The sequence below is a fragment of the Macrobrachium rosenbergii genome, chromosome 10 (genome assembly GCF_040412425.1).
Source record: "Macrobrachium rosenbergii isolate ZJJX-2024 chromosome 10, ASM4041242v1, whole genome shotgun sequence".
In the NCBI taxonomy this organism is placed as follows: domain Eukaryota; kingdom Metazoa; phylum Arthropoda; class Malacostraca; order Decapoda; family Palaemonidae; genus Macrobrachium; species Macrobrachium rosenbergii.
The window spans coordinates 5,304,437-5,325,610 of NC_089750.1; the positions used below are offsets into that span (position 1 = coordinate 5,304,437).

Sequence of the window (21,174 nt, forward strand, 5' to 3'; positions counted from 1 at the left end):
TCGCGTGGAAATAGATACTTTCTTTTTATTTAACTGTGTTTCTTTGTGATTCTGAAGGTTAGGGCTTGAAAATATGGTGATTATTTTGACAGGTTCGGTCTTGAAAACACAATACTTACTTTGCTTTGGTGTTGGTGATTTTGAAGTTAAGAAAAATCGAAAAATTGTATTTTTAGAATTTTGTTACTTTTTCTCAAGGTATGGTCTTGTGATTCTGAAGGTTAGAAAAATAGAATTTAAAAAAAACTAGTTTAAACAAAAGGGGATACTTTCTAGCACACGCAGTTCTTGAAGATTAGGAAAAGCTCGCAGTTTTCCTAAAATGGCTTCTGAGAATGTCGTATAGACTCTCAGTAATTGGATTTTGAAAGTATGCTGTCATTATCTTATATACTTTTATTTGCTTTTGTGATTGTGGAGGTTAGGGAAAAAACCATACTAGACATATATATATATATATATATATATATATATATATATATATATATATATATATATATATATATATATATATATATTTTTTTTTTTTTTTTTTTTTTTTTTTTTTGGTAATCGTGGATGTCAGAGATCAAAATATTTTCCAGAATTTGTTTTTGAAAATAAGGTTCTTCCTCCTACATATTCTTGTTCGAATTTTGAATTTTACAAAAATCGAACTTTACATTTCTAAAATGGTTTTGTACTGATGGTACTACAAGCTTTTATGAAGATAGATATCATTCCTGTTTTATTTAAAAAGTAATATTTCATTGCTATTTTACTTCAAAAGCAGTATTTCATTCCTCTTTTACTTGAATAGTAATATTTCTTTCCTATTTTTAGTTTTCTGTAAAAGGAAACTATTGTGCCGGCTTTGTCTGTCCGTCCACACTTTTTTCTGTCCGCACTTTTTCTGTCCGCCCTCAGATCTTAAAAACTACCGGGACTAGAGGGCTGCAAATTGGTATGTTGATCATCCCCCCTCCAGTCATCAAACATACCAAATTGCAGCCCTCTAGCCTGAGTAGTTTTTATTTAATTTAAGGTTAAATTTAGCCATAATCGTTGCTTCTGGCAACGCTATAGGATAGGTCACCACCGAGCCGTTAGTTAAAGTTTCATGGGCCGCGGTTCATACAGCATTATATCGAGACCACCGAAACATAGATGTTTTCGGTGGCCTTGATTATACGCTGTACAAAAAACTCGATTGCGCCGAAGAAACTTCGTCTCATTTTTTTACTTGTTCTTATTTCTTCCGTATACAATTAAAGCGTGTCACATGCCCTTTATAAAACTAATTTATATATAACGAATGATTTTTTTTTCTTTATCCGCTTTAACTATATATAGGAAACAGATGCATTTTTCGTAATGATTTCGTTATACCTCCTCGTAATTTAGGATGAACGAATGAAAGAACACGAATTTATCGAAAGAGAAAGAGTGGAAAGGAAACGGCGGATTACTCCTGGCCATAACGCCCTATCAATTCATAACGGGAGGAATTACAAGAGGAAATCCGGTTGGTTACTGCCTGTAATTTTATATTTATGGTAATTGACAATTGTGATTGATTCAGGGTTTGAATTTTAAACAGCAACAAGAGTACTAATAAAAAAAATAAATTAATAATAATAATAATAATGTGTGTAATAAAAATCCACGGTTGGTTACTGACTGTAATTTTATAGTTATGGTAAATGACAATTGTGATTGATTCAGTGTTTAAATTTTAAACAGCAAGAAGAATACTAATAAAAAAACAAATAAAAATAATAATAAAAATAATAATTGTTTGCTGAATAATAATATAGTTATGGTGATTGGCAATAAAATTCAGTGTTTAAATTATATAGTAAAAGATATTAATAAGTAAAAATTGTAATTTTAATTAGAATAAAAAATCACAATTATATTTTTATATTACTAGAAAATTGAATTTTTATTAGCAATAATAATTTCATAATTTTGAATAATAATAATAATAATAATAATAATAATAATAATAATAATAATAATAATAATAATGGCATTATTCACTAAATTGGTGAAGAACTCCACAATCGAGTAAGTGTAAATATATATATTAAAATATATACATACAAATCGTTTTGTATATACTTTTAAAATTATTTACATTTACAACATTGTGGATTTCTCCAATATTAAAATAATAATAATAATAATAGTTCAACATTATTATTATTATTATTATTATTATTATTATTATTATTATTATTATTATTATTATTATTATTATTATTATTATTATTATTATTGGACACATAACCTTGGCTTCATCCTGGTAACTTAAGTACTACATAATTGAAAGGCTTGACTTTTCACTCATGTATATTTACACTTATATCTGTTTATTAATGCAAGAGGCCCTTTTGGCTTAGAATCCTGTTGTTAAGCACTATATTATTAAAAAAAATTTTTATTTTTATAATTATTATTGCTAAAAAAATTCAACTGGCAATGTACGGAATATCACGACTTGGGATTACTATAAATAATAAATGTTTGTGATTTTATTGCTCCGCGAAACATACTCAAATATTTAACAGAACCACTTTCTAAAATTTTGGATTTATCAAAAATCTAATTTATGACCCTTTGAAAAAAATGCGTTTTATACCAAACCGATTATTGCGTAAACATAAAAACTCCATGTTTAGTTGCAAAAATCCTCCGCAGGGGGTTAGTGCCGTCAGTGAACCTCATGCGGTGCACCATAGGCATTACTTAAGGTTCTTTGCAGCGTCCCTTCGACCCCTAGCTGCAACCCCTTTCGTTCATTTTACTGCACCTCCGTTCATATTCTCTTTCTTCCATCCTACTTTCCACCCTCTCTTAACAATTCTGCCCTACGATGGAAAACTGCAGTATCTGCAGAATTTTCGAAATTGAGATATGCCACCTATTTGGCTTGTGAAACACAAAATACACAACTTACTGCAGTTTCAGAATGATCCTTCAATACTTTTCACTAGTATTTAGGGGGTCCCATTTGCAGTATCTGCAAAATCAGTAGTGCGGCAAGGGAAAAATGCAGTATCCACCATTTTTCTCAGTTTTGTAATTTTTTTACTGCAGATACAAAATTGATTCATCTTCCTCCTGTTTCACCTTTCAGACCTTTTTTACTGTCAAATTTCAGCCCTGAATGACCTCATAGGTCCCATCATCGCTTGACCTTTGGCCTAAATTCCAGTCTATATTATAGTGTGCAAAATAAATCAGTCATCGCACAGTCTGACAGCAGAAGAAGGACCTCGGGAGAACTGATTCATGTCTGGGAATAACGATTCTTTTAAGGATGAGGTGTTACTCATCTCATTCTTCAAAAAATTCAGCGTCTCTAAGTTATTCAGCGTCACGATGCCGCCACACAGTATGCCTGGCACTAAGGCCTCTGTAACCTGACCTCGAACAAGGATCTATGCTACCTTTTATAGACGAGGACGTGCGTTTCTTAATCTAGAATCCTTTTTTCTCAAATGGAAATACTTTTTGCATTAAGGTCACCTAGTACGGCTACGGTCTGTAATGCGGGTATGTCTTGGAGAGTATGGCAGCAGATCGTAATTATGATAATTACTCTTATGTGCCTTTGTATTTCACAACTTGTTATTCATAGAACGTAATGCAAAAAAATTTTATCCTTAGCGAAAGTGACGGCGCAGCAAATATTGTTAAATAATAAAGGATGTTCTTGGTGAGACCATTCAGTCGTATTACATTTATATATATATAAATATATATATATATATATATATATATATATATATATATATATATATATATATATATATATATATATATATATATATATATATATATATTTATATATATATATATATATATACATATGTGTATATATATATATATATATATATATATATATATATATATATATTCATATTTCTGGATTACTTTTCGACAGTTGTTATCCAGTTGGCTTTCGGTATTACCCTTTGTCATGTTTCTCATTAAATGAGAATTTCGGAATTACTCTTTGTTGTACTTTTTATTTAGCGCATAAAACGTGGCGTTACGTCATGTTTCTCATTCGACACGACGGTGAGATTGCTTTAGTCGCTCTTCGTATCTGGTGCGACGTTCGTACTGCTTCTTTTAAATCTTTTCGTAGTACTTAAAACAAACATGTAAGTGTTTTCCTGCGTAAAAGTTCATTCCTTGCAACGATGCCTATTCAAAAAATTCTTCGTTTACAAGCTTGCTCAATTATGGCAACTTCTTGTAAATACACGCACGGAGCTTAGACCGGACGGATGTATAGGAATGGTATCATATGAGTGACAGACAAACCACGTCAGTTCTACACGACGTTTTACAAAGAGCTGTTCGTTAAAAAGTATACGTTCTTCTTCTTCTTCTTCTTCTTCTTCTTCTTCTTCTTCTTCTTCTTCTTAGGGTGGTAGTGCCGTCAGTGCACCTCACGGGGTGCACTGTAGGCCCTACTAAAGGTTTTTTGCAGCGTGCCTTCGGGCCGTAGCTGGAACCCCTTTCATTTCTTGTACTGTACCTCCATTCATATTACCTCTCTTCCATCTTGCTGTCCACCCTCTCCTAACAATTATTTCATAATGCAACTGCTTTGAGGTTTTCCTCCTGTTACACCTTTCAAACCTACCTTCTCTCAATTTCCTCTCCAGGGCTGAATGACCTCAGGCCCCGGTGCTTGGCTTTTGGCCTGAAGTCTATATTCCATTCTTCTTCTTCTTCTTCTTCTTCTTCTTCTTCTTCTTCTTCTTCTTCTTCTCTTTTAATCTCTTTTTTCTGTAGAAGTTATTTTTGCCGTTTTTCACGTGACGTCTGAGTGAGCGTTTCTGTAATCCGGCAGAACAGCTCATTATCACGGAGTTCTCTTGTCTTACTGAGGGGCCCAGTGTAATGACTCTGACACAGAGCGAGATTCCAACAGATCGCCTTTGTCAAAGGAAATAGCGAATGCCAACGGCATTTGCTGTGTCTTTACTAAAAAGATGTTTTCGTAATTTGTTTGAGATCTGAAATCCACCTTCGGAGGGAGTTAGCATATAGTTCCTTTCCCTCCCTTACATCCAAACTTTGGACGTTTCGCCTTCCCTCAGGTTTCCCAAGCCTTATAAGTTAAGTATACCTTAGTTTTACCAGACCACTGAGCTGATTAACAGCTCTCCTAGGGCTGGCCTTATAATTTAACGTTCTTCAAGGGGCGGTCTGTTGCTTCCTTCAGAGTTGAATGTTACACCTTTTTTCTTCCATTCTTCGGTGCCAGGTATGCGCGTAAGTTCGCCCATCCCATCGGCCTCTGCGTTTTGAAAAGTACTGCGCATTCATTTAAGGAGTGCAAACCCTCTGAAGTACATAGTTCTTTTCTCATTAAATAATTTCATGTTACATCCCTTGTCACGAATATTCTCGTGACGAGGGTACGCTCTTGTAATTTTCTTCCCACACAACCCCCCCCCCTCCACCCCCGTACAGTCCCCAGCTGCTCTGACCATTATTCCTTTCACGCCAGTTAACGCAGATGTTGAAATCTATCCCGACTGATGATGAACAATCCTCTAATATATGCGAAGCTGTGTGCGTCTCCATAAGTTTATGTGTTCCCAAATGCTTTGAACAACGGGCCATTTCTTCTCGAGGTACTTCAGAATCGTACTGTTTACTTTGCTACAGTACTGCACAGAGAGAGAGAGAGAGAGAGAGAGAGAGACAGACAGACAGACAGAGAGAGAGAGAGAGAGAGAGATGCAGATGAAGGAAAGGACTATATATATTCATAGAGAGAGAGAGAGGGGCAGAAAAAGGAAAGGGCTATATAAATTTAGAGAGAGAGAGAGAGAGAGAGAGACAGAAATAGAAAGGCTATATATATTTATAGAGAGAGAGAGAGAGAGAGAGAGAGAGAGAGAGGCCGATAAAGGGAAGGGCTATATATATTTATAAAAGAGAGAGAGAGAGAGAGAGAGAGAGAGAGAGAGAGAGAGAGAGAGAGAGAGAGAGACTGGCAGATAAAGGGAAAAGCTATATATATTTATAGAGAGAAAGCTATAAAGGAAAGGGCTATATTTTTAGAGAGAGAGAGAGAGAGAGAGCAGATAAAGGGAAAAGCTATATATATTTATAGAGAGAGAGAGAGAGAGAGAGGGCAGATAAAGGGAAAAGCTATATATATTTATAGAGAGAGAGAGAGAGAGAGAGGCAGATAAAGGGAAGGGCTATATATATTTAGAGAGAGAGAGAGACGGGCAGATAAAGGGAAAAGCTATATATATTTATAGAGAGAGAGAGGCAGATAAAGGGAAGGGCTATATATATTTAGAGAGAGAGAGAGAGAGAGAGAGACGGGCAGATAAAGGGAAAAGCTATATATATTTATAGAGAGAGAGAGAGAGAGAGAGAGGCAGATAAAGGGAAGGGCTATATATATTTAGAGAGAGAGAGAGAGAGAGAGAGAGAGAGATGGTAAACCGAGATCGGCAATGACAGAGAGCTTTCATTCCGTCCATATTTCATTAAAATGGAGACGCGTGAAGGGACGCTTTTGTACCGCAAAATCTTGTACAAATATTCTTCGGGCCACATCAGGATCTTCTTGAGGAGGAGGAGGAGGAGGAGGAGGAGGAGTCCTATTCGCGCAACAGGATTCCTTCCATCCTTTCCTTTGTTGTTATGAAAGGAATGAACGAGGCTGTGACTCCCATCCCTGGTTTTCTGTGAAGCCATTTATTTTTACGTTAAAAGAAAGGTTGTTGAATTACATCTACCGGTAATATTATGTTGAAAATTAAGGTTATATACAGTATATATATGTACATAGGCCTGTACCGTATGTATATTTAATTTATTTATTTATTTATTTATTTATTTATTTATTTATTTATCTATCTAATAATCTGTACAGTAATCTGTATGCAGTAAGCACCATTTTTTATATATATATATATATATATATAAGCTTATATAAAAATATATAATATAATATATAAAATATATATGTATATACAATATATATATATATATATATATATATATATATATATATATATATATATATATATATATAAGATTATGTATTTTTTGCAAGCTTCCACAGAATAGCATAGAGGGGGAAAAAAAAGGCGTACAGATGATTAGACAGGTAAATAAATAAGTAAATAAACAAATGAAATTATAAAATTTTGCTGAGTCGAAAATTAACATAAAATACATGTGAAGATTGTGTATTTTTAGCACAAGCTTCCATAGAACAGCAAAGAAAAAAATTATATATAATTATATAAATAAAAGATTATATAATTAAACAAGGAAGGGAAATAAGGTATGCTTGAATGCACCTTCTTGCAATGAATAAAAGATACACTGCAATGAGCTAAAAGCTAAATTGAATTTTTAATTAATACAGACTGAAAATAAAATGTTTATTATATTATATTAATATTATATATTATATTAATATATTACATTATATATTATATTAATATGTTAATATAACATATATTAATAGAGACTGAAAATAAAATCTGTTTCTTATATCAGTCCATCTCCTTATTTGGGCATTTGTCTGTTACGTCACGAAATCAGCTTTGCGTAACAGATCACGTGCCCGAAAATCTAGACTGTTGGGAGTATCACCTTTCCGTATCTTCATCTCGAGAACTATTTATTTCTCTCTCTCTCTCTCTCTCTCTCTCTCTCTCTCTCTCTCTCTCTCTCTCTCTCTCTCTCTCAGATTTAATAAGGGATTTACATAACATCCCGATGTTCAGTCTTAATCCATTATTAGAGATTACCAAAATTTTTAATATTAGAAGTGCGTGCCACGTGATCTGTTTCATTTACTCCTCTCCTGAGGATTAAATGACCTCCATTGATTCATTGGTATGCAGAGTGGATGCCTGCCTCTCTCTCTCTCTCTCTCTCTCTCTCTCTCTCTCTCTCTCTCTCTCTCTCTGAATCCTTCTTATGGTGTGCCTTTTTTTATCTCTCAATAGATAATTATCATTATCCACTTTTCCATCCTTGCTTGTGACAAGAGATTATATCTTGCGAATTTGCCAAATGAGATGCAGGAGTTGACTGGTAAAAATAGTAGGTAGGATAGTAACTAGCTCTAGTTGCCTAGGAAAGGCTAAATTAAGATCCGGTTGAGCCACTACGCATCTTGAGACAGGAAGCGCCTAGTGGGAAAGATAAAGCGCTAAAGATAGCGACACTAAAGATAGCGACGAAGGATGATAACGGGTCAAGATAGCTGAGAACGGTAGCCAAAACTGCTGACGTTAGCGGTGGCGGTTAAGCACCTCTTCTGGCATCTTGTTTCCAGAATTGGCAACAAGTCTTCATTATCGGTGGTAGCTTAGAAGTCGCTTGTGCTGGAAACGGGCTCAAATTTTCCACCAATATCGGGAAAAAATTTCTGCAGTTTTATATGAAGTTTTTACGACAAGATGCTGCAGTAAATACGAACGAATGTGATGCATCGACGCTTGATGGAGCGCTCATGTGACGGCAAGATGGTAAAAGATGCCAGGAACTTAAAAAAAAAAAAAAAGTTAAAAATCTGGACAAAATAGGTATTCATGCGACTGCAAAACGCAAGAAGATGGCAGACACAAATAATCCTCATGCGGTACCAGGGTACCAAAAATGCTCCCCCCCGCCCCCAAAAAAAAAAAAAAGCGCTTGTACAAAGTCAAGGTTCTAAGAGACAGATACGAGTAAAAACGGATGCTCGTGTGACGGCAAGATACTAAAAGTTACCACCAAATAATAAAAATAAAAAAATAAAAAAGTGCGTAATCGAGTTTTCTGTACAGCATATAATCAAGGCCACCAAAATAGATCTATCTTTCGGTGGTCTCTGTATAATGCTGTATGAGCCGCGGCCCATGAAACTTTAACCACGACCCGGTGGTGGCCTATCCTATATCGTTGCCAGAAACACGATTAGGGCTAACTTTAACCTTAAATAAAATAAAAACTACTGAGGCTAGAAGGCTGCAATTTGGTATGTTTGATGATTGGAGGGTGGATGATCAACATAGCCTCAGTAGTTTTTAAGATCTGAGAGGGACAGAATAAATGCTTACGGACGGACAAAGCCGGCACAGTAGTTTTCTTTTAAAGAAAACTAAAACCGCTCGTATGACTGCAAAGCGCTTGAGAGACAGCAAAAGCAAGCAGCGGTCACTTTCGCCCTTAAGGACTCCCATTCCGTGGGTGCTAGACTGAGAGAGCTCTCTGTCACGACATCCTGCTCAGGACAGGCTGTAATTGGAGTCGATGCCAATGACACTAGATTGGAAAAGGAGGCATTTCAGTCTCGTTTCAATTGGCCGCTCTAAGGGCTGTGTGTGTGTGTGTGTGTGTGTGTGTCCGCATCTTTCTTGGAAGGATCTTCAGAGAAGAAGAAGAAGATCGGGTAAGCATGAGGATTTTATGAAGTGGTCGTCACTGAGTAGATTGGTTAATGAAGATATTCGTGGAATTGGCGATTTGATCTGTTCATGTTGATCCAAACATACACAATAATTTTGATAATAATCATCGAATAATGTACCTTGTTGTTAGTCGAGTGCATTGAGTAGCAGAAAGGTTGGGCAAGGTCCTGTGACTATTGTACAATTGACAGTAGTGATAGTAACTGAAAATAATTATAGTAGTGATAGTATTAATACGGATGACCTCATAAATTTCCAGAAAATAATCACACCTGTGAGTTTGATAGTATATTGACTTGCTTTAATAAAATACTTATCTTGTTTTTGTCAAACATTTCAATGTCTATAAATCTCTGAGTCGTATCAGGTAACAAATCCTGTGCCTGATTTCATATTAACGATTTATGTTTGGTAAATTCCCTATTTCGAAATTAAATAAGAAAAACAGAGGCTTCACCTGAATTTGATAGATTTAAAAGGAAGCACTTGAGCGCAGTGAAGGTGCCAGAAAGCATTATTCACGCTCGATACTTGGAAGACGAAGATCGTCTTGTTTACAAAACCCGTGATTCTTCAAGTGTCAGGGAAGAAGAGGAATTGTCACGCTACGCGGCAGTTTAGAAAACTTAAGGTTATCGTTCGTGGAACTGAATTGTCAAGTTTTACCAAGTTTCTTGTTTATTTTGCCTTTGTTCTTCTCAATTTTCACATATTTCCTGTCGTAAAATATTGTTTGGTGTTGATATTAGCGTGAATTTCTCTAAGTCTTTTGCTTGGATTAATCATTGCAGCAATATTCGCCCTTACTACCGTCGCGGTACGGCGCGTGATGTCATCGATTTCCCGGGCTCCTATTGGCTGCCATGACTATTGCAGGGAACCGCTCTGAGTCTCCGTTTGCTATTTGAATTTATTTTGTTCGCCTATTTATTCGCGAATTCTTAAAATCAGGGTGATGTATATATGTTATTAGACACACAGCGATTGTATTAAAAGTGATTTTAGGACTGAGACGCTAATATATACCATGGATATATTATTCGAAGAAAATGACTAACTGGAACCCGCCAGCGGTCAACTATATCTACCTGTAGCACGGCGAGAAGAACATTCATTTGTCAGTTCCCCTCTGGAGTTGTCGTATCCGAGTGATATTCCGCTAATCGGTTGGGACGAGTGAAGTTCTTACTTATACAGAGATTTACTTTACTGGATGTTCTGTTTGGCGTAATTGATTAGTGACGCCAAATACTCCGGTAGAGCCAAGACAGTGACGTGAAGTGTTTAATGAAGCTTTTATGTGGTTTCAATTTTATTGAATATTTAGGCAGATGTATTGCATGTATGCGTGTTCAATACATATGTATTATTTGTTGACAATAAGACTTGCCTAATATTAATGGTTAGCTTAGTCAAGGGTGAGCTCATGTGCAGATTATTTCCACGGCATTAGTCGGTTCATATTCCTGCACAGAAAGCTTGTCAGCTATATATATATATATATATATATATATATATATATATATATATATATATATATATATATATATATATATATATATATATATAATATATGTATGTGTTTAATGTAATATAATATATACATATATATATATATGTTTAATATATATATATATATATTTTTTTTATCTATTTATTAAGCCACAAATATCGTTTAATATTGAATTAGCCATACCTTGGGAATAACTTACACACAAGGGAATTCAGTTGATAAGTACTTCTACCTCTGCCAGGGTTCGAACCTAGGCCTTTAATTTAGAAGCAGATGTTTCTAAATCAAAAAGGCCCTGGAGCGAATCCTGGCCCGGGCCAGAAGCACTTATGAGTTATAATACTTGATAAAAATGTTTCTAAATTCAAATTCCAGATTCGAATCCCAGCCGGAACAAAGGTACTTGTGAATTATAATTTCCTTCAGGTGTCAATTAATCCAAAGGTATAGTGAATTCCATATTAAACGATTTTGCGGCTTAATATTTATGAATATTCATGTGTATGAATATTTTAAAAGCATTTTGTGTATTGTTGAATATTTATATTTTTTTTCAAATTAGCATCCGGGGCTTAATATTTATGAAGATTGATAAGCGAATATAAATATTTTCATTGCTTTTGCGTATCGATGAAGCGAATATAAATATTTTCATTGCTTTTGCGTATCGATGACGCGAATATAAATATTTTCATTGCTTTTGCGTATCGATGAAGCGAAGGCGAAGCAACGGGAAGAATGAAAAGTGAATTGATAAAAAAGAAAAGATGAATTTTTATCTGAATATCCCGAGGAACCGTCGTCAGTGCGATGAATTCAAAACACGCATAGCAATTTTCAAGTTAAGAGAGAGAGAGAGAGAGAGAGAGAGAGAGAGAGAGAGAGAGAGAGAGAGAGAGAAAAATGAGTCCACTCATCTCTTTTGCGTCTTCCAAGTTTAAGGCAAAAGTCTCATTGCATGCGCTTGTTTCGTTGTGTTAATGTCCTTGCCTGCGTCTTTGAGGCGGGTAACTAGGGTACTAGCTAAACATTGGTTATGCACGTGTGTATAGATTGAAGGATGTTTTTCCAGTTGATATGTTCCTTATTATCTTGTGCGTTTGCTTTATAGTATTATTATTATTATTATTATTTATTATTATTATTATTCAAGCAAAGGCTTTATTATTATTAATATTAGTAGCAGTACTAGTAGTATTCGAGCGAAGGCTTTATTATTATTATTATTATTATTATTATTATTATTATTATTATTATTATTATTATTATTATTATACAATGAGCGAGACAAGGAAGGCAGTAGGAACTTTGCAAAAGTTGTTAATAAGTAGACCAACTTAGACAAAAAATAATAAATAAACAAAAAATTGGCATTGTAAAATATCAAGTTATATAACAAGTTTTTAATTCATTTGCTAAAACTGAATCATTTAAGCTCTCGTTTACTGACTGAGACTGTACTGTTATGCATTACGGGACTTTTTAAAGGAAGCAATTTTCTTGCTGTTTATGTTTTTTTTATATTTCTAGGACTTCTGGAGTTACCTTGAAATTATCTCAGGCAATTATCGTAATCTAGAGCTGTCTGTCTGTATGTGTGTCTGTCTGTGTGTTTGTCTGTATGTATGTCTTTTTCTGTCTGGCAATTATCTGTCTGCTGTCTTTTTCTGTGATCTCCTGCCCGGCTGTCTGTCTGTATGTGTGTTTGTCTGTCTATATGTCTTTTTCTGTCTGTCTGCTTGTCTGTCTGTCTTTCTGTCTGTTTGTCTGTCTGTATGCCTTTTTCTGTCTGTCTTTCTGTCTGTTTGTCTGTCTTTCTGTCTGTTTGTCTGTCTGTTTGTCTGTGTGTGTGTGTCTGTCTGCCTGTATGTCTTTTTCTGTCTGTCTTTCTGTCTGTTTGTCTGTCTGTATGTCTGTCCTGTTTGTCTTTTTCTGTCTGTTTGTCTGTCTGCCTGTCTGTCTGTATATCTTTTTCTGTCTGTCTGTTTGTCTGTGTGTGTCTGTCTGTCTGTATGTCTTTTTCTGTCTGCCTGTCTTTCTGTCTGTTTGTCTGTCTGTATGTCTTTTTCAATCTGTCTGCTTGTCTGTCTTTCTGTCTGTTTGTCTGTCGAAGATCTAGGCTCTGGTTCGTGATGAATTTGACGTTGAATTTATTTATTTATTTTTATTTATTTATTTATTTATTTATTACAGTTGTTTGTGTGTTTATTCATTTTAATTCATTCATTTGTTCATTACTGTTATTTCATTACTTTGTTTATTCACTTACATTTACTGTTTCACTTCCCTTTTCTTTACCTTTTTTTTATTTATTGATCTGATGTGTCTCTACTTGAGTAATATAATCATAACCCTGTAAATTTGAATTGTTTCCTGAAATTGTGACGTTATGCAATAAAAACCAAATATCGTTACTTTCTCTAAAGTCGTTTTAACTTGCAAAGGGTGGCTTTGTGAAAAGTCACTGCCTAATTCTTGCTCTGATTCCTCTGTTAGGAAACTATTCTCGCCTCACAGCTGCTTTATAACGAAGTCAAAACCTCGTTAGCAGACGTCGGCCCCTTGATAAAATTTTGTGCGACATTCTGGATTAAATTAAGACAGACGCAAGCCAGATAAATGACAAATTTCTGGGGACGGCGGTCCAGGACCTGAGGTCCACACTAGGGGTCTTTTATTACCTGCATATGTTAACCTCCTTGCATGGACCGCGGTAGGTGTAAGAACGTGTTTAACATTGTATAAATAACAAACAGCAACTGTGAAATTAGGTACTAGATCACCTTCTTATATAAGAAAAAGGGACAAAGATTAATTAATTAATTAACTAATTTTTATAAATTTTCTTGGCGTCACAAAATCGGTGGTCATCGGTCATTTCTCGCCCCATTTACACAGACATCAAAAGTATTCCGTAATATGACATTGTCAAAGTAAATTTATGGTTCTTGGTTTTCGATTGGCTAAACATAGTTTCTAGCTACCTGACGTTGCATAATGGGTGGTCAGTGACTTCTTTGCCATCTCCCGAAAATAGCCCGAACGCAAGATCCTGTTGTGAAGAAGAAGAAGAAGAAGAAGAGGAAGAAGAAGAATGCCATTGTATGCATTGTTTCCGCAATCTCACCAGAATTATTTTATCTTGTGGCATAAGACGACCTTGAAAAAGAGACACACACGATTGTTGGAAGGGTTACCAAGCCATCTAGTGCCCTGCTGTCTTAAACTGTCTTTAAACAAGAAAAAGGACGAAAAGAAAGTAAGAAAAAACAACAGTTGATGTAGTTACTCCTCTCCCTCTCGTATGGTAACCGGAACTGACCGGATTCTGTCTAGTGTAGGGATGAACGCTTCGTCCGCTATGCAGTTTCTGCTTTCTGCTCGGTTGGGACAGAATAGAACCATTAGCCCTGGCGTCCCAACAATGATTATCGACGTTTCTTACTATTGACGGGGTGAACGTCTTTTCTGCTATGGCTGATGAGTTTAGATTTAGCAGAATGTAACGCTTTGGTTAAGAAGGGAAAGTGATTTACGTGTGGCCAGTTGGGTAAGAATGAAGAGAGTTAAGTCTTTAGCCAGTAAGTTAAGAGAAAAAAAGAGTTGGGTGAGAAAGTGGAGTATAATTAAGCAGCTGGTTAAGAAGGGAAAGGCTTTAGTCTGTAACCGGTTGGTTAAGAAGGAAAAGGCTTAAGCCTGTAGCCAGTTGGTTGAGCAGAAAAAGATTTAAGTCCTTAACCAGTCTTTTTAAGAAGGAAGAGACTTACATCTACTGCCATTTGGTTAAGAGATAAATTACTTAAGTCTATAATCAGCGGGAAAGACTTTAGTCTGTAACCAGTTGGTTAAGAAAGAAAAAGGCTTAAGTCTATAGCCAATTGCTTGAGCAGAAAAAGATTTAAGTCTTTGACTAGTTGGTTAAGAAGGAAAAGACTTAAATCTATTGCCATTTGGTTAAGGGAGAAAAGACTTCAGTCTATAGCCAGTTGGTTAAGAAGGAAAAGGCTTAAGCCTATAGCCAATTGGTTGAGCAGAAAAAGATTTAAGTCTTTAACCAGTTGATTAAGAAGGAAAAAACTTAAAACTATTGCCATTTGGTTAAGAGAGAAAAGACTTGAGTCTTTAGCCAGCTGGTTAAGAAGGAAAAGACTAAGCCTTTAACCAACTGGTCAAGAAGGAAAGAGAGTTGGTTAAGAAGGGTGAGAATGTGAAGTACAGTTAGCCAGCTGGTTAAGAAGGAATAGACTTTTAAGTCTATAGGCTATTGATTAAATGGAAAAAAAGAATTACATTTCGACAGTTGGTTACGAAGGCAGAGAAAGTAAAATTCCATTTATCCTGTTGGTTTAAAAGGGAGAGAAAGAGAAGAGCAAATAGCCAGTTGTGTAAGAATTTAGTGAAAGTTAAGTAAAGTACCCAGTTAGCCAAGGAAAAGGGAAGTCGAAAAGAGAAGACGTGGGGCAGACCCACTAGTTAGTCAACTCTGTAAATATAAGATAGTTGTAAGTTGAAGTAATCCCAAAGCAAATTTAAGCCAAAAGTAAGTTTTGCAAGAATGGAATACTACTGCCACTACTAATGTTGCTATTACCAATAATATTAATAATTATAATGATAGAATCTTATTCTGTGGGACATACAGTAAATTCTACTATTACTGTAATAGAACAAATTCTGGTATTACTATAATAGAATAAATTCTAATAATATTTTAACAGAATAAATTCTGCTCTACTACTCTATGTCCCCACTGAGATAACTTTCCTCTTCCAGGACCGTTAAGATTTTACGCCATTTTTCTTGATTTTCTCTTGTTTTTTGGTGTTTGAGAATTTTTTACCTCTCTCTCTCAAGGACTGTACCTGACTTCGCTTCCTCTCTAAGTGCATTGTACGTCATCGTTCCGTCCATTCCTTGTTTTTTATTTGCATTTCTTCCCTTCATTACAGTGGTGGCCTTATGTACTGCATTTGCAATGGTTTGAATTCCACGCTAGCGTACTTTTCACCTTCGTCCCTTCTACTTCCAGTCTCCGGATATTTTACCCCTTTTTTTCTGTTTTCTTGTTATAACTTTCGTGTGAGAATTCGGACATTCGTGTTTTCTTCTTATTTTCCTTCTCACGTCTTTATCCAGTGTTTGAAGGTCTATGATTTCTCTATTACGTTTTCCCTTCTACGATCAGACTCTGGAGGTCCCTACGTTCTATTGTTGTCGTCTGTGGCCATATTTTGTCCAGGATATCTCTCTCTCTCTCTCTCTCTCTCTCTCTCTCTCTCTATATCTCTCTATATATATATATATATATATATATATATATATATATATATATATATATATATATATATATATATATATATATATATATATATATATATATTATATACATACAAAATAAAAAAAAATATGTATATATATACAGATGTGTATATATTTATACACACACATATATACATATGTATATACAATTATATACATACATACAAAGTGAAGTTAGATGTTAGCAGATTTTATAGCTAAAAAATTTTTTTTTTAATTTCAGGATAAAGTGAAAAATTATTTTTCATTTATAATATTTGCTATAGATTTCAATGATTTTCTGTCATATGATGAATAATTGGGAAACGCGCCGATTATGTATAATTTAAGTTACTTTCGTATCAGTGAAGTAGGTTTGAGGCAATTAATCGTTTAAAGACTGAAGAGTGTGCAAATAAGACCAGTCAAGAAAAAAAAAGGTTTAGTAAACACGGAAATGACGTCATACAAGCAGAAATACGGCGGGAAGGAAAGAGAGAGAGAGAGAGAATCTGTCTACTCTCTCAATTCACAGTAATTCTGCAAGATATAATAATTGCATTCATAAGTACAAAAAGAAGCCTTGTAAATTCGTCTTTTAGAAGAAGAAGATCACGTAATTAAAATTATGACGAAAGCGGAAGACAAATTTAAATCCTTTCAGGAAATCCGTAAACCCGACAGAAGGCGATTTTTTCCATTCAGGCATAAAAGAAGCTTTGTAATTTGTCTTAATGATTGTGCAGTTCGCTTATAATAAAGAAGTTTGGTTTGGCTGAAGTTTGTTTGGTTGAGGGTGGGGAATGGAATCGAGTCTTTGGGGACTTATAATATCATAAACTAAGTTTGGTTTGGCTGAAGTTTGACATTTAAAATACTTTGTTTGCCCATATCATACCCCTCAACTAAGTTTGGTTTGAGGGGTGGGGGAAGGGTAGGGGAGATTAGGACATTAAGATACAACTTTGGTTTGGTTGAGGGGTGGGGGGGAATGGTAGGGGGAGAAAATGGGGGGGTTACCTACCCCATCTCATACCTCCAACTAAGTTTGGTTTGGTTGAGGCGTGGGGGTAAGGGTAGGGGGAGATTAGGACATTAAGATACTTTGTAGGGAAAATGACGTCATTAAGATATGTTTATAGGGAAGGGGAAGTTTGGTTTGGTTGAGGCGTTATAGGCGATAGGGGAGGATACGTTATTGGAGGAGGGGTACGTTACAGGGGGAAGTGAGGGGAATACCCAATACCCACCCTCCATCTCACACCTTTAACTAAGCTTGGTTTGGGAGAGGGGGGTGGGTGGAGATGAGTATATTACGATACGTTATAGGGGAGGGGGAGGGATACATTACAGGGTTAGGGAGGGGTATACACTACCCCCCATCTCATACCCTTAACTATATGGGCACCCTGTTGTCGCAATAACTTCAAATAGCGAAGATATAATTCGCCCAAGGGCACTTCTTCTTCTTCTTGTTCTCACTACAGGATTTGCTGCTTAGGTTGCTTTGTTATTTTTTTATTGCTATGGTTTTTTCGTTGTTATTTATATTAAAAATATCTTTTTGTTATTTTTTCTTGTATGATTGTTGCAGCTGTTATTTTTGTTTTGAGTTTTGTAGTTATTTTTTTGGTATTATTATTTTCTTTCTATTAATTTTAGCCCTTGATTACCGTAATTATTGTTATTATATTTGTTATTCCATTTCTTCTGATCAGTGTTTAATTTTTGTTGCTGTGTAGTTGTTATTGTGGATTAGATTCCTTCGTCGTTTCTTTGTTTGAAAGAGGATTCTGTTTGTTGTTTTAACTTGTTTCATTGCAGAGGCCGATGGGATGGGCAGTGAAACTGCTTGGAAAATGAAATAAGATATATATATGTATATGTATATATATATTTATTTATTTATATATATATATATATATATATATATATATATATATATATATATATATAAACATGATTAATTTTAGAGGTGATTATTCAAAGCAGAAAGACCAACGAGAGAGTATAAAATAACTCGAATGAAAGAGAGCGAGAGAGAGAGAAAGAGAGAGAGAACAATAGACATTAAAAGAAAGAATAAAATAATATAATATATATATATATCAGAGAATATTGAAGTGCAAAGAGAAAAAGAACAAAAAAAGTAATTAGCGAAATGGATAACGACGAAGTAATCACGAAATAGGAATAAAAACCATTACCACGGCATCTGACCCGGATGAAATTCCTATTCTCAGGAAGACTCCGCGCTGAAGATGAACGCGCTGAATGGCCGCGTTCAGAGGGGCCAGGTCTCTCCAAACAAGGAGGCGTTGTTGCTCGGTTGAACGCGTCGTTGAAGTTTGTGCGTCATCGTTGATCTGAACTGTTTTGAATCCTGTACGTATAATGATGTTAACAATAATGCGTTTTATTAAATGCGTTTTCAAGAATTGAGATTCGTACTTTGACAAAGGACTAACGCACGTACATACTTACTGTACGTGCATGCATACATACGTGTATGCATTCAAGTTGAACAGAACCAATTGCTCTCATAATAAGAGGTGGATTAAGCCTGATGGAATCAGATTAGAACGGAAATAAGACACATTACTATATATGATGATTTGTTTTGTTTATTTATAAATAAATGGCTACAACAGCAATGATTTTTTTATATTTATCGTAAGAAAAACGAATACGAACAAAAATAAAAAAAAACAGTGTCTAAATTTGCTTGATCAATGTATAGGCGGGATGATTGAAACTCAGTTTAAATGTAACTTCAAGACCAGAAGTCAAACTAGTATTTTAAATGTCCCAAGTATCGATTTTATTTTTTTTTATTTTTATTTTGAAGCAAAAATGCCTTTTATCCAATTTTTCTCTTATTTTATCAAGGCGGAACTAGATCTGGTGCAATTCCTTCATATTCTTGTAAGGAAATCAAATGTTTACGCTAATTCGTTTGTAAGAACTCTCTGTCGTCCGTGGTTGTATTCTGCCGAAGGAAACACTGTTTCCCCTTTTCAGAGTCTTCCTTGAGAGTAAACAGCCGTAGAAAGAATTTGATTTCATGATTTTCATGTGAAATTCCAGTATCGGTCTAGTGCTGTTGGCAGTGTTCAGGAAATGGCAGCTGAGTTAACCTAATCTCTTGTTACAGTTATGAGGGGAAGTGCTTAAATTTAGAGGCCCAGCTCCTGAGAGAGAGAGAGAGAGAGAGAGAGAGAGAGAGAGAGAGAGAGAGAGAATGTAGAATGGTACTATCCCTACCGGATTGGGGGGAATTACCCCGTCGAGTCCCTCCTCTGAGTTTAGATCTATTGGTATATTATTGTATTGGTTATTGAAATCAATGATGACTAAGGAACTGGATACGAGGTGCCAGATCGACTTACAATTGCAATCACAGTATGATTGCTCAGAGAGAGAGAGAGAGAGAGAGAGAGAGAGAGAGAGAGAGAGAGAGAGAGAGAGAGAATTGGGGAGGGAGGGGATAGCTGGCGTGGTCCGGTAGTGTGACGTGAAGCTTCGAGATGATATTACAACAAATACATTTTTGATAAGTTTTTGTCGTTTGCCTCAATTCTTATCAACGAAATCATCACCGAGGCGAATAGAATGGCCAAATTTAACGTTTATCCTCATACTTTTCTGTTATTTACTGAAAATGTACAACAGATTTCTTAACCTTACACGTAAGGTTTTTTTTTTATATTATTATACCTCTTCTTACGGGGGTGAGGTGGTACATGAGTCAGCTCTATAACTATCTGGGGGTAGGGACATTGAGGAGAAATCCCTCTTTTTAGAAAAAAAAATAAAAAAAGAACTTTCCTATCCACAGAGAACTGCACGACTAAGAAAAATAACCCTTGTGTTCGCTGGACCAAAGGCTCACATTGCTGTAACCGCCATAGCTCAACGGTGGGTGAACTTGGTCGCCGCCTGCAATATCCGGTGGCTCCCTCTAATCTGGAGCAAATTGTGATTTTGTGAACAGAGGAATGATCTAAGAGGTGTACGCTAGGCTTCCTACTCCCTTTCACACTTTCACGATCTGTGAATCGATTCCTACTTTTAAAGGATGTTTATCTGTGTAGTATTAAGCATTTGGTTATTGTGTGATTAATCATCTAGTCTCCAACTGACTACATTGTTGGGTAGGCCTATTATCGGTGCCTCTTACATCTTAGATAATGTTTCCATCTGCAAAATAGGCTAGCAGATTTTGATAATCACGATATATTCAATAAAATACTTCAGTTCAAAGTGTGTTATGTTGATCAAGTTTTAAAATCTCAAGCTGGTTTTTAGTGAGCCTGTTGTCAAGGCCTGCGCTGAAGAGAAGCGTTGTATCAGTGAATCAGACCGGCATATTTGCAGGAGGCTGTTTCCATTGTCTCGCCTTGGCTTCGCTGTACAGTATGCTTATTCTTTGCGCCTCTCAAGGTAACAGATGCTGTTTCCAGCGGTAGATTAGGCTGACGTTCGTAGGTGATGTTTATTTTCCATCTTTTAGACGCTTTGGTCAAGTTGATGTCAGTGTAGGCAACAAATATTACACAATTTTCAGTTGTTTATTTTGGCCTTTGAAATCATTCTCCCGCGCTCATGTTATGATATATTGCAGTTTGTAAGTTAAATAAGTTGTTTAGCATCTGATGTCAGTATGAATTAATATTCTAATGTTTATTATAATTTCAACCTTTAGCCATTATTGCAGACCTCGCGAATAATTGTAATTCTCTTCGTACTTGACTCGAATGTCAGAATGAGGTGTTCTTTGTCATTACTGTACTCAATGAGCTGTGTAGTCTTAGGTGTAGTAACTACGAGTCACGTGCCTGAGTTGGTTTCTTCCACAGGAATGTCTGAATTATAATAATAATAATTTTCCATCTATCTTAGCTACGAAACTGCATAATG

At 35.5% G+C, this 21,174-nt stretch overlaps 2 protein-coding genes across 2 annotated transcripts in view; both read left to right on the forward strand.

Annotated features, from left to right (window-relative positions):
• lwr (lesswright) overlaps positions 1 to 21,174 on the forward strand; it is a 235,742-nt gene that overhangs the window by 140,572 nt on the left and 73,996 nt on the right. The gene's annotated exons all lie outside the window — the stretch shown is intronic.
• Positions 1 to 21,174, forward strand: part of LOC136842446 (uncharacterized) — a 209,249-nt gene that overhangs the window by 134,807 nt on the left and 53,268 nt on the right. The gene's annotated exons all lie outside the window — the stretch shown is intronic.